This window comes from Argiope bruennichi, chromosome 1, assembly GCF_947563725.1.
Source record: "Argiope bruennichi chromosome 1, qqArgBrue1.1, whole genome shotgun sequence".
Lineage (NCBI taxonomy): Eukaryota > Metazoa > Arthropoda > Arachnida > Araneae > Araneidae > Argiope > Argiope bruennichi.
This window is the reverse complement of record NC_079151.1, coordinates 145,293,359-145,306,780: the sequence shown is the minus strand read 5'-3', so window position 1 is coordinate 145,306,780 and position 13,422 is coordinate 145,293,359. Positions and strand designations below refer to the sequence as shown.

Sequence of the window (13,422 nt, the reverse complement as noted above, 5' to 3'; positions counted from 1 at the left end):
TTACCTTAGAACCATTATAAAAGATATGCAGTTTCGTGAAGATATGATGGAAACGCATTGAAGGTAAGGAGAAGTTTCTGTGTTTCCTTATTGTGCACAATTGCATATTTTATTTTTTATGGTTCTAACCTGACCTTATTTTACACATATATTCTAGATTCTATTTGGTTTAAATTCATTTGTATAAATCACATTAGATAAATTTATGGAAGAATAGAAAAATAATGTTGTGCATAAAATTTGATCGTAAAGTTTTAATTTAAAATTTTTGATTTAAAATATCTGCTAAATTAAATAAGAAGTCGAAAAAGAATGATTTGACTGTCAATAATTAGGAATTGAAATCAGTTTTAAAAAGGCAAAAAATAATGAACGAAATATGAACCATTGTACTATATAAAATCAAGAAACGTTAAACGCTCCAGTTAATAAAGATTATGAATAATTTTTCTTGCCTATCGTTTGCAGTTGATGAAAAATGAAACTAAAGTTATAATATAAAAAGTTCATTCGTTTGCTGTTTCCTATATTTATTTCTGATTAATTTTGTATCTTGTTTTTAAAAAGATTTCGTTGCTTATTGGTGGTATTTGATGCGTTCAATTCTCAAGAAATCCCTTTAGGTAGTTCTTATCTTCTTTTTTCTATATTTTATAAAAAAATTATAATAATGCAATTTTATTTATCTAATTTTAATAATTTTATAGGCAATTGCTTAAATGTGTAATTATTAAAATTAAATAATAAGGAATTTTATATTTTAAATAAAAAAATAAATAAATTCTGTCAAAACATTGAAAAGAAAATTTAATATTTGATTAAATAATTGTTTCATTTATTGCCGCTTTAACTTATATTTTCCATTGATAAAAGGGTTTGAAAAAATTCACCATTCTCCCTTTCAACTACTTTCATAACTGAAATCGAAAACTTTCGGAAGGAAGTAACTTAAATTTATTTACTTACCTCGTATCTTGATAATGAAAGTGATAACGCAATGAAACGATAATGCATCGAAAAACTATTCCATAATGATGCGCGGTCGGTGATCTTTTATTAAATAAACTACTTACCTGTTCTTCAAACCTAGAAGGTTAATTATAAAACATCATTAAGCTCGAGTTGAAGGAAACTTCTTAGCAACTAACTACCCTTAAATTCGATTTAGTAGAACTTTAATTAGGTAATTTTCTGACTTCCTTTCCGTAGAAGTCATATTTCTTTAGTTTGGGCCCTTGTTGTCTGCTTTAACGTTGATTACGCATTAATTTTCAATAGCGCTCACATTTCCCTAAGAACCGCCTTATTTTTACGGCATGGCGTCTATGTAATAATTACGCTCTCTAAAGCTGATAATACCCCATTTCTAATTTCCATTGTGGAGTTATTTGCTCCCAGATTAAGACTCTGACACTCGTTAATTAAAATTATCGATTTTCCTTGAATATTCTCAGAATATTTTTGAAAGAATAAAAACCATTTGTGCCGTTTGGGTCGACGCCGGTTGGTTCATTTTTCCGATGATAATAGAGGAGTATTGGTTGGTAAACAAGACTGTTTTCATTTTCGTCGGAAGACCCGAACATTTTCTTTGTTGAAAAGAGAGCTGCTTTCTTACATTTTTTTTTTTTTTTTTAAATTTCTCGACAGTCAAGCAATTTTTTTCTGCTGATTTTCTTTTTTTTTACCGCTGAAAGAATGTAGAGGAAGAAAAAGAAAACTTATAAAAAAGAGAAATACTTCAGATGGTGGTGGTTCATATACTTGAGATCGATTTTTTTTATGTTAACGGAAAAATATTTCTTTGATTGAATTTAATTATCATGCATTAGAATTTTTTTCCATAAAAGTAGCATTTTTTAAATAATGTGCAAGAAATTAAGAAAGAATGACGTTGAATATTGACTCTAAAAACATCATCGAATGGAAAAATAATTATTTTTCTTTGAGGTTAAACTTCTTCTGGGAAAGAATTCTGATAGAAGAAATTTTACACAAGTCATTTTTTGGTATAAAAATTGTTTAAGGAACTGTTATTATAACAATAATTGGGTTCAAGAAATTTTTTTCAGCTTTACATAAATATTTTTCTGTTTTCATTGTTTTTATTAATCGTTATTTCGTTTTCATCATAGAAAAAAATAGGGAAACAAAAATTATTCCAGTTTTCTGTTTATGTCAAGAGATAACATTTATAATTTGAAATTTAAATTATTTTTAATAATTTTAACGTTTTTTTTTATTTGCTTGGAGATTGAGACAGCTATTCGGATTAAATCAATCAAATTTTTATTTCATGCATTTTTTATCAATAATATATATTTTAAATTCCTTATAAAGGTGTTTTTAAAATTGTTTTTGAAAGTGTGGACATAATTAAGTTTGGAAATTTTAAGTTCAGAAATTATTTATAATATTTTTTAATCATAGAAAACATATTATTCACTTCACTTAAAATAAACTATATATTTTTTTGTTATATTACTCTGTACTATTACTATTGTAATTTAAAAATCAGTATTAAGGAATGAAAGATGTGGACGTAGAATTCGTTTGTAAATAAATAACTCATATTTTGATATATATTTTTTTAAAATAGTGATATTCTTCATTTTATTTTTAATACGATAAACTGGATTAAAAGATAGCAGTATAAAATAATTTATTAATATTCAGAGATGAAACTAATGCTTGTGTACCATAGAAACGAATACTATAAATTTAACAATTAAAAATGTAAACAAATTTTATTTTTATGAGTAATTTGTTGAAGACATCTTTTTTGAAAAGTAGTCTCCATAGTGGAAATATTGTCGATTCTTCAAACTGCTCTTCCCATATTTTTTAAAAAAAATTGTTTTACATTTTTTAAAACATTGGATATTAAATGAAAAAATATTAATTTATTATTTAAGAAATAAATACATTTAAATAAAAGGTGAAATTAAAAAGGAATTATGTAGAGAAAAATGTGAAATTTTTAAAGTAAAGTCGAATGTAGGTCTCAAAACATTGAATTTTTTTAATTGAAAAGCGAAGCAGTCAAATCATTTTTAAAATAAAAACTTCTTGGAGCTTTCAAAAAATTAACAAATAATTTTCTTAATACCATAAAAATATTGAAGAATGATTTTTTTGAATTGCAAAAAAAAAAAAAAAAAAAAAAAAAAAATGGATGCACTTTGTTCTTTTTTTATTTAAAAAATAATCCATTCTATAAAAATTATCAACATATATTTTAAATTTATATCATCATCAGATCAAACATCTAGATCAGAACTGATAAAGAAAACAAAGAAAAAGAATAATTTAATGCAATTTAAAATACTGAGATATTTCTCTCTGTCTTTATTTACTGTAAGAAAATATTTCTCTCAATTTTTCAAGATGATTGAACGGGGAAAGCCGTATAATTAAGTAATGATTTTCTTAATTTACTAACAATATTGAAGAATTTGATTTTTCTGTTGGTTTCTAATTGATTTTTTTATACACTGAAAAATTGATTTTTTTTTTCTTCATTTAATCTTATTTTCCTTTTTTGTCCACTTGTTTTTGAGAATATAATCTCCATTATTTTTCCAAAATTATTTCATTATGTATGGAATTTCCAATAAACATATAGTTCAAAAGTTATAAAATGATCGAAGAGAAAAGATTTTATAACGCATTATTTAAAATAAAGAAGACTCTAAAATATTGAGGAGTTCCCTCGGTCTTTATAGTAAGAAAATATTTCTTTCAATTTTTCAAGATGATTGAACGGAGAAAGCTGTATAATTAAGTAATGATTTTCTTAATTTACTAACAATATTGAAGAATTTGCTTTTTCTGTTGGTTTCTAATTGATTTTTTTATACACTGAAAAATTGATTTTTTTTTCTTCATTTAATCTTATTTTCCTTTTTTGTCCACTTGTTTTTGAGAATATAATCTCCATTATTTTTCCAAAATTATTTCATTATGTATGGAATTTCCAACAAACATATAGTTCAAAAGTTATAAAATGATCGAAGAGAAAGGATTTTATAACGCATTATTTAAAATAAAGAAGACTCTAAAATATTGAGGAGTTCCCTCGGTCTTTATAGTAAGAAAATATTTCTCTCAATTTTTCAAGATGATTGAACGGGGAAAGCCGTATAATTAAGTAATGATTTTCTTAATTTACTAACAATATTGAAGAATTTGCTTTTTCTGTTGGTTTCTAATTGATTTTTTTATACACTGAAAAATTTATTTTTTTTTCTTCATTTAATCTTATTTTCCTTTTTTGTCCACTTGTTTTTGAGAATATAATCTCCATTATTTTTCCAAAATTATTTCATTATGTATGGAATTTCCAACAAACATATAGTTCAAAAGTTATAAAATGATCGAAGAGAAAAGATTTTATAACGCATTATTTAAAATAAAGAAGACTCTAAAATAGTGAGGAGTTCCCTCGGTCTTTATAGTAAGAAAATATTTCTTTCAATTTTTCAAGATGATTGAACGGAGAAAGCTGTATAATTAAGTAATGATTTTCTTAATTTACTAACAATATTGAAGAATTTGCTTTTTCTGTTGGTTTCTAATTGATTTTTTTATACACTGAAAAATTGATTTTTTTTTTCTTCATTTAATCTTATTTTCCTTTTTTGTCCACTTGTTTTTGAGAATATAATCTCCATTATTTTTCCAAAATTATTTCATTATGTATGGAATTTCCAACAAACATATAGTTCAAAAGTTATAAAATGATCGAAGAGAAAGGATTTTATAACGCATTATTTAAAATAAAGAAGACTCTAAAATATTGAGGAGTTCCCTCGGTCTTTATAGTAAGAAAATATTTCTCTCAATTTTTCAAGATGATTGAACGGGGAAAGCCGTATAATTAAGTAATGATTTTCTTAATTTACTAACAATATTGAAGAATTTGCTTTTTCTGTTGGTTTCTAATTGATTTTTTTATACACTGAAAAATTTATTTTTTTTTCTTCATTTAATCTTATTTTCCTTTTTTGTCCACTTGTTTTTGAGAATATAATCTCCATTATTTTTCCAAAATTATTTCATTATGTATGGAATTTCCAACAAACATATAGTTCAAAAGTTATAAAATGATCGAAGAGAAAAGATTTTATAACGCATTATTTAAAATAAAGAAGACTCTAAAATATTGAGGAGTTCCCTCGGTCTTTATAGTAAGAAAATATTTCTTTCAATTTTTCAAGATGATTGAACGGAGAAAGCTGTATAATTAAGTAATGATTTTCTTAATTTACTAACAATATTGAAGAATTTGCTTTTTCTGTTGGTTTCTAATTGATTTTTTTATACACTGAAAAATTGATTTTTTTTTTCTTCATTTAATCTTATTTTCCTTTTTTGTCCACTTGTTTTTGAGAATATAATCTCCATTATTTTTCCAAAATTATTTCATTATGTATGGAATTTCCAACAAACATATAGTTCAAAAGTTATAAAATGATCGAAGAGAAAGGATTTTATAACGCATTATTTAAAATAAAGAAGACTCTAAAATATTGAGGAGTTCCCTCGGTCTTTATAGTAAGAAAATATTTCTCTCAATTTTTCAAGATGATTGAACGGGGAAAGCCGTATAATTAAGTAATGATTTTCTTAATTTACTAACAATATTGAAGAATTTGCTTTTTCTGTTGGTTTCTAATTGATTTTTTTATACACTGAAAAATTTATTTTTTTTTCTTCATTTAATCTTATTTTCCTTTTTTGTCCACTTGTTTTTGAGAATATAATCTCCATTATTTTTCCAAAATTATTTCATTATGTATGGAATTTCCAACAAACATATAGTTCAAAAGTTATAAAATGATCGAAGAGAAAGGATTTTATAACGCATTATTTAAAATAAAGAAGACTCTAAAATATTGAGGAGTTCCCTCGGTCTTTATAGTAAGAAAATATTTCTCTCAATTTTTCAAGATGATTGAACGGGGAAAGCCGTATAATTAAGTAATGATTTTCTTAATTTACTAACAATATTGAAGAATTTGCTTTTTCTGTTGCATTCTAATTGATTTTTTTATACACTGAAAAATTGATTTTTTTTCTTCATTTAATCTTATTTTCCTTTTTTGTCCACTTGTTTTTGAGAATATAATCTCCATTATTTTTCCAAAATTATTTCATTATGTATGGAATTTCCAACAAACATATAGTTCAAAAGTTATAAAATGATCGAAGAGAAAATATTTTATAACGCATTATTTAAAATAAAGAAGACTCTAAAATATTGAGGAGTTCCCTCGGTCTTTATAGTAAGAAAATATTTCTTTCAATTTTTCAAGATGATTGAACGGAGAAAGCTGTATAATTAGTTTTCTTCAGGTGCTTCGTCCAAATTCTAATTCCAAAATAATTGCGAAACGTTTAGACTAGAAAGCACGTACTAACACATGCAACATCCTTTCTAAAAATTATTAATTTTGCTGCGAAACATTTTTAATCTGGCTCTTCAATCTTAAGACGTTTATGCATAATTTAATGTATGCTAACATCCCGAATAAATCACGAAGCTTTAGAACGCATGAATAGAGGAAGTTACTTTGATGAACTCTGTTTGGACAATTTAATTTTATATATGGGCCTTAATTGCTGCTAATGAAAAGGAACTTGAAGAATTTGCATTAAAGACTCAGTATGAGGATAAAGATAAACGAGTACGTAAATGTAAAGCTTTTATAATGCATAATTTACATTTTTATATTTCTCTTTCTATTATAACATTAATTATTTTTAAATTTGAACTGTTTCCTAGAGTTAGAATGAAGATTAAAACTTAGTAGAGATACATTAGGATGAAAAAATATTCAGGGAAGCAAATCCTATACGCTTCTTATTTCTCCTTGAATTTTTATTTCTATAATAAAATAAATATCTATAATAAAATAATTAGTTCAACTTCTTCCTCATATATTCAATATAAAATTAAAATAACAATACATGTAATAATTCAGTATAAAATTATTGAAACATACCAATTTTCTGCTCAAAATTAATTGATATGATTCTATGATTTTTTTGTTTTTGTTTTTTGGAAACTGATGTACCATACCAAAAAAATTCTATGCTGAAAACTCTGCCCATTCTCGAGCATAATAAAATTATGAATTTGTTAATTTTTCCTCCCCTCTATGGTGTTTCCAGAAAATTGTTTTAGTTTTAGTTTTTCTAAGAAGTTAACCGAATTTATAATTTTATGAATGGATTTAACTTAAATGATAAATTTTTGAAATATAATAATTCAATAAATTGTATTGGTGAAAATTAATCTACACAAAAAAGTAAACGCATCATTACAATAAACAAATAATAAATTAAACTTTCTGAAATATTTTTGATTCCTTTTATTCTGCCGAAAAAGCGGATTCCTGATTGTTTTGTTACTTACACACTGCATCATACAAAAAAAAAAAAAAACTTTTAAATTTTATCAATGGTCCTTTATCTCTTTTCCCTTTCTCCACTCTTGGTGCAAATCAATCTCTCCACCTTTTGATTCTTTCCTGGAAAACTGAAATGCCGTCTATGCTTTTAAAGAGCATTAATTTCGCTTAGTTTCTGAAATAAATGCCATATATATATATATATATATATATATATATATATATATATATATATATATATATATATATATATATATATTCTTACATGAAAAAATTATCTTTCTAACTGAATTAACCTACATTTATATTTTATCTCGTTCTGAAAAACTTAAATGAATTAAATTTAAATAGATTTACTTTATTCAGTAATTGCAGCTACGAATTATTTCTGAGCTTACAGAATGTTTGATAAATAGATTATGGCGCAAATTAAATTATTAACAATGCCAAATTTATTCTCGCAACAGAAATTTCGTCTGATCTTACATTCTGCTACATAGTATATTTTTTTTTTATTGTTACTGCAATTATTACATATAACTGAAAACCCAATGGCTTTTAATTCATTGTCGTTCTGTATGTTCAATATATCTTCGTACCTACTTTATTCAAATTCTCCACAGCTTACAAATAGAATAAATAAATTACTGGTTTTAATAAATGATGCTACTTTGCGATAAAAAAATCTATGTCAGTTTCAGTATCGAATATTTATAAACATTTCTGTAGACCATTAAACTACAATACTTAATCCTATTCTGATGTGAAAATACAAATATCACTTTTACGCTTTAGAGTTCTAACGAAGAAAAATATGCATGTAACAACATAGTTAAGCCACTTAATTATTTTACAACTTTTTGAATCACTCTAGAGGTGAATATTCACTTTTCTTTTGTATAAGATATTGGATGTTGTAATGGAAAGTTTTCAAACTATGAGATCATAGATGCAAAAGTTTTTGAGGTTCCTTTATTTCTCTAAGCCATTAGTTTTCAATTAGTTAGCATTGTCGTGCTCGTAAGATAATTTATAAACTCTTTCTCCATAGTACTGAGAAGTAAAATCCGAATGCCTCTAGCGTATATGCGAAAACTGCCACTGGGTTGGTATCATACACTCTAACAGAGTTTGCGGAATTATGAACGTTATCCGTGAGGAAGGTTTACTACATACATATTTGAATGAACAAGACGTCATAAGGATGCCGTCTTTCCATGTAAAGAGAATCTAATAGCGAAAGATAAACATTTGCTTCATACTTAATATCTGTCTTTCTTAACGGAATTAAGCACAGCTCCCCTGACATTGCAGCGCGTAAATCAATAAGCATATAATCAATTGAGGAATTGGCATGTTGTTTTAAAAAGTAATAATCAATAAATATATAATTTTAGTAGTTCGCATATTTTTTTCTCTTTTATATTATACTGAAATGAGATTCATGAACCTTTAATATAATCATTATTCCTTAATATAATATCCCATCTATCTTGATCAATCATGTAGATAAACTATTTATGTACGAACATTAAAAAAAACCATTTTCTGTCAGAATTTCTAAAAACGTTTATCGATTATCACTTTGAAACATAGTGCTTATAAAAGCCTTCCACTATTTCTTCAAATGAAAAATAAAATTTTCAAAACTGTACATCCGAATCAATAAATATATTCGGACTCAAGTCAGTTATAGTTTGCGATGAACTTCAGAAAAATCCGCATCCTCGAAAACAATAAATAGTGTATACAAGTTTCATCCATTCTTAAAGATATCATCAGACTCGTCAAAAAACTTTCTTCCGATTTTCCAGAGGAAAGGAGATGTACCTCAGAGTATTATTCATGCCATACAACTAAAATAAAGAATTGGCCTGACGAAGACTGATGTTTTTGAGATTGTTTTCTGCGAAATAAAAAATCAAAATGGAATGAAGAAAACGTTCAATCATACGACTACGGGGCTTTCCCCCCTCCTTTTTCCAAACGAAAAGTGTGCAGCTTTGAGAGAGGGAAAATTGCTCTTTCTCTCTTTTCCCCACATTCTACGCTCTGATGACCATTTCATGGTCGAACGATACACGTTACTCGGCTGTAGAAAACGCTATGATTTCATTTGGCGCTAGTCCGCCAAGAAGTCGAAGCGGTAAGAAAAAGGCTACGAGCAAATAAAAATGAAATGCAAAAAAGAAAAAGGAAAATGCTTTATAAATAAAGTAAAAAATAAGCAGATAGGGAGTATTTCCAGCCATTGAAAAGATAGTGGAAACTAAGGAATTTTAGTCTTGGAGCTATTATTGGAGGCAAAAATGTTGAATAAAACAAGAAAAAAAGGGTTCAGTTGCAGTTTCCTGCAAAATAAAACAAGCTGAAAAGTTCTTTGCAGTGTTCCACGAAAGTAAAGCTCTCATGTTTGGAAAGTTTCGGTTAAAAGTGGTATAAGATTTTAGTGTTTCTAAATTTTAGAATTTAAAACTCCCGACACTGTATCTACATAGATGTTTGTATTTTAACGATTTATAAATTACATTAATATAACGATAGATTTCTCAATATTAAGTGTTTGACAGAAAGGAATAATTGATAAGATATTACCAATATTATGTTTTACAGCTTACAAAGGATTAATTTTTTTTAAATTTGGGATGCATATAAAATTAAAAATTCAACTTTAAATTCAAATTTAATAAACCAGCAAAGAAAATAAAAACATATCGATAACAACATTTACTGGATTTTAAATATATTTTCCGAATATTAATGCATTGATGAAAACATTTGTTTATGAGAAGATATATTCCATCTTTCAAAGAGTCTCCGAACAATCAAACCCTATTTCATTAGTAGGTATTTAGTTATAGCAATGAGGATATTAACTATATAATAACACAAATTCAAGCGAAAATCACTTTATTAAAACGTTTTGTAATTTGAAGTTGAAAAGATGCAAATATATTAATTCTTCCTTAATTCGAATCCTTCCTTTAGTCAAATACTTATTAAAAATTGTGTGAGTAACAAACTTTTTCTCCTTATACATTCTGGATGTGTCGATGCATTTTTCAGTATCGGCTATTTTATATTTCTCAGAAAATAAATAACCATGCTTGTTGTTGCTTTCTAGAAACTTCTATTTTTGCTTTGAAATTTTTTTTCATATTATTTTTTTTAATATCAACATTTTCTTGAATAGGGTTTAGTTTTGGATTTATGAAATTAGGATTTCAAATGAGAAACAGAATGTTTCATATGTCATTCAAAAATCTATAAATGAATATAAATTAAGAAACTAAAGCACTACTTTGGTTTTCATAAACTAAAAAAAATGAAATAACAAATATATATTATTTTTCCTAGAAACACTGCAACACATTTCTTATATATGTATACACATCTGTAATTAACAGATTTTACCTCTGCGTCAATAATAAATTTAATCGCTAATTTATTATATTCTGTCAGTTTATATGAGGATGAGTAAAATTAGTTCACGAGATGTCTGTTACATAATTTTGCTATATCGTATTGTTTTCCTCATACAAGATGCTCTGTAGATTTTTTTAAGGCAAACTGGAAGAGTTTTAATCAACCTCATTTAAAATTCTCAAAGTAATAAATACTTTTATTTCATGGGAAAAGCAGTTTTATTCTGGAAAATAATATTTAAATTATCAAAAGTAAGCAAGTTCGTTTCTATAATTTCTGAGTATATTTTTTATTAGATGCAAAAGATATTTCTTAATAAGATTTTTAAAAACAAAGAACTTGTAATATAAATATCGAAGAGTAATTTTTGTCATTTAACAACAAAATAAATTTTTATCTCGGAAACAATTTTATCTAGTTGAGTGGAATTCAAAAACATTTATTTGCACATTTTCTTGTTTAAGTGAAGATACTTCGAAGACTTCGCTTTTTCAGTTTTTGATATATCGTTTTAATAAAATTAGAAATGGGTTTCTCTATATCAAATGTATTCAGAATAAGAAAGAATTTCTCTTTTATACAGCAATAATTTGAATTTTATGGTAAATGACATAACATTTCAGTATATATAGTTTTGTATTGCTAACTATAAATGAGAAGAAAAAAAATTAAAATATGAAAATATCAATTTCGATGCTATAAACTTTATAAATATTCTTCCAAAATCCATTCACAACATACAACTTTAAAGTCTTTAAAAAACCATAAGACAATTATGAAAAACATGGTACACGTATTAGAGTCTTTTGACATCTTGTATAAATAATAGAATGTTTGAAAACTATTCACTTTCGTACCATTTTGTTATGAGTTGTTCAAATTCAAAATAAATTTACTGACTGTCTACGGTGTGAAATGAAAATTCAAATTCGGAAAGCCTGAAAGTGGTGCTTTAAGGAATTGTAAGGAATTAATAATTTAATATTTTTAAAAGGCTTAGTATTTTACCATTTTTTTTAATTTTACCAAGGCACTGTTCACTTTATTTTCTATAAATTGTGAAAAATTCACTTCCTAGCCAATTTTAATTATGTTGCTATTCATTTTATCCAACCGATTTCCCAAAGTCGCGCATTGTTCAATGTTTGCAATTTCAGCAGTTGACATAATAAGGAATGCCTGAGGAGTACCCGTTAACATTTAGAGAATTATCGTTTCTTCGTAGGAGGTTCTGAATTTATATTGATTCATTTCAAACTTTTAAATGTATTATTAATTGCTCATTCAATACTTATTCAAAGTATTTGTTCATTATTTTGGTATGGCTGGAAGATTTTGAAGTCCTGAAAACAGGAAAATCTAGAAACGAGAAAAAAAATGAGAAAAGTGTTTAGCAAGCAAAAAAATTACTACTTATTCCACAAACTATATGTAATTATTATTAGTAGAAATAAAACAAATAGCTGTCGAAACTCAAACGTTTTTGGAGAAAGTATTAAAAAAACAGTCATAATTGCTACTCAGAGCATATTTCCTTGTCACTAGCATTATTCTATTCTTTTAATCAAGATGTTTGATAAAGAAAACAGTATTTAGAATGTAATAGAGCTAAGTAAGAGTTTTAATTTTCAAGTAAAGGAATTATAATCAATGACGTTCTGTCTTATCATGTCCCAATTGCTAATTTCTAATTAATATACAATTCCAGTTGGAAGAATGCTTTAAATGATGGGAAGAATTCCATTTAATCATGTTTGAAAGAGTATGTATTCTAGAAAAAAATTATGAAATATAACATTTTATACAGTCCTTCAATCCTATCAGTCATGTTTAGTAAAAAATGCGGTTGAAATTTTAAAACATACCTAAGAAAATCCCATATGATTAAAATTCTTTAATCTAAATAGGGACCATATACAAATTTATAAAAACGTTTCGATAAAAGTAAAAATGGATGCATAACTTCAGTTTATGAATGATCACTTAGGACTAATTTTGAGGCTCTGAATTTATCAGTAAAATTAACTAAAATAAGGATTTTCGGCTTTTTAATAATCGATCAGTCGAAGAAGAATAAATTTTTATTTAAATGTTACTGTGTCAAGAATATTTTATTAAATATGATTGATGAGAACGGATAAATGTATAAAATTTAGATTTTGTATTTTTTGAGAGAGATATTTGTTGATACAGGAAATATAAAATACAATTTTTCCTTTCATTTAAATGTTTGTTTTTTTCCAATTGGATCTATATTATGTTTCTAATAGTTCAGAAATTAGCTTTAGACCACGATAAGCATTGACTCTCTGCAGGTTATATGTCATTGCATATCATTTCTGATAATTAATTACGACTTGTTTTTGTCTCACATTTTTTTTACTATTTTTATAAATACATTTGCAACTGTGATGACAAATTTTAACTCCCCCATTCACTATTTCACCCTCAATTTCTAGAAATATCCCAAGAGGCAATCGCAAGACAAATTTCCAATGAACGATATTTCAAAGAATCTCAAAAGTGCTGGAAGCTGTACAGTGATGCAGAAGCATGCCATTTGGCAGGTAATTTTTGGAAT

At 25.9% G+C, this 13,422-nt stretch overlaps 1 long non-coding RNA gene across 1 annotated transcript in view; it reads left to right on the top strand.

Moving 5' to 3' along the window:
• Nucleotides 1-13,422, top strand: part of LOC129971210 (uncharacterized) — a 139,739-nt gene that overhangs the window by 79,240 nt on the left and 47,077 nt on the right. Inside the window, exon 2 of the long non-coding RNA XR_008784781.1 lies at nt 13,301-13,408. This is a non-coding gene — a long non-coding RNA (uncharacterized LOC129971210). The remainder of the gene's footprint in view (nt 1-13,300; nt 13,409-13,422) is intronic.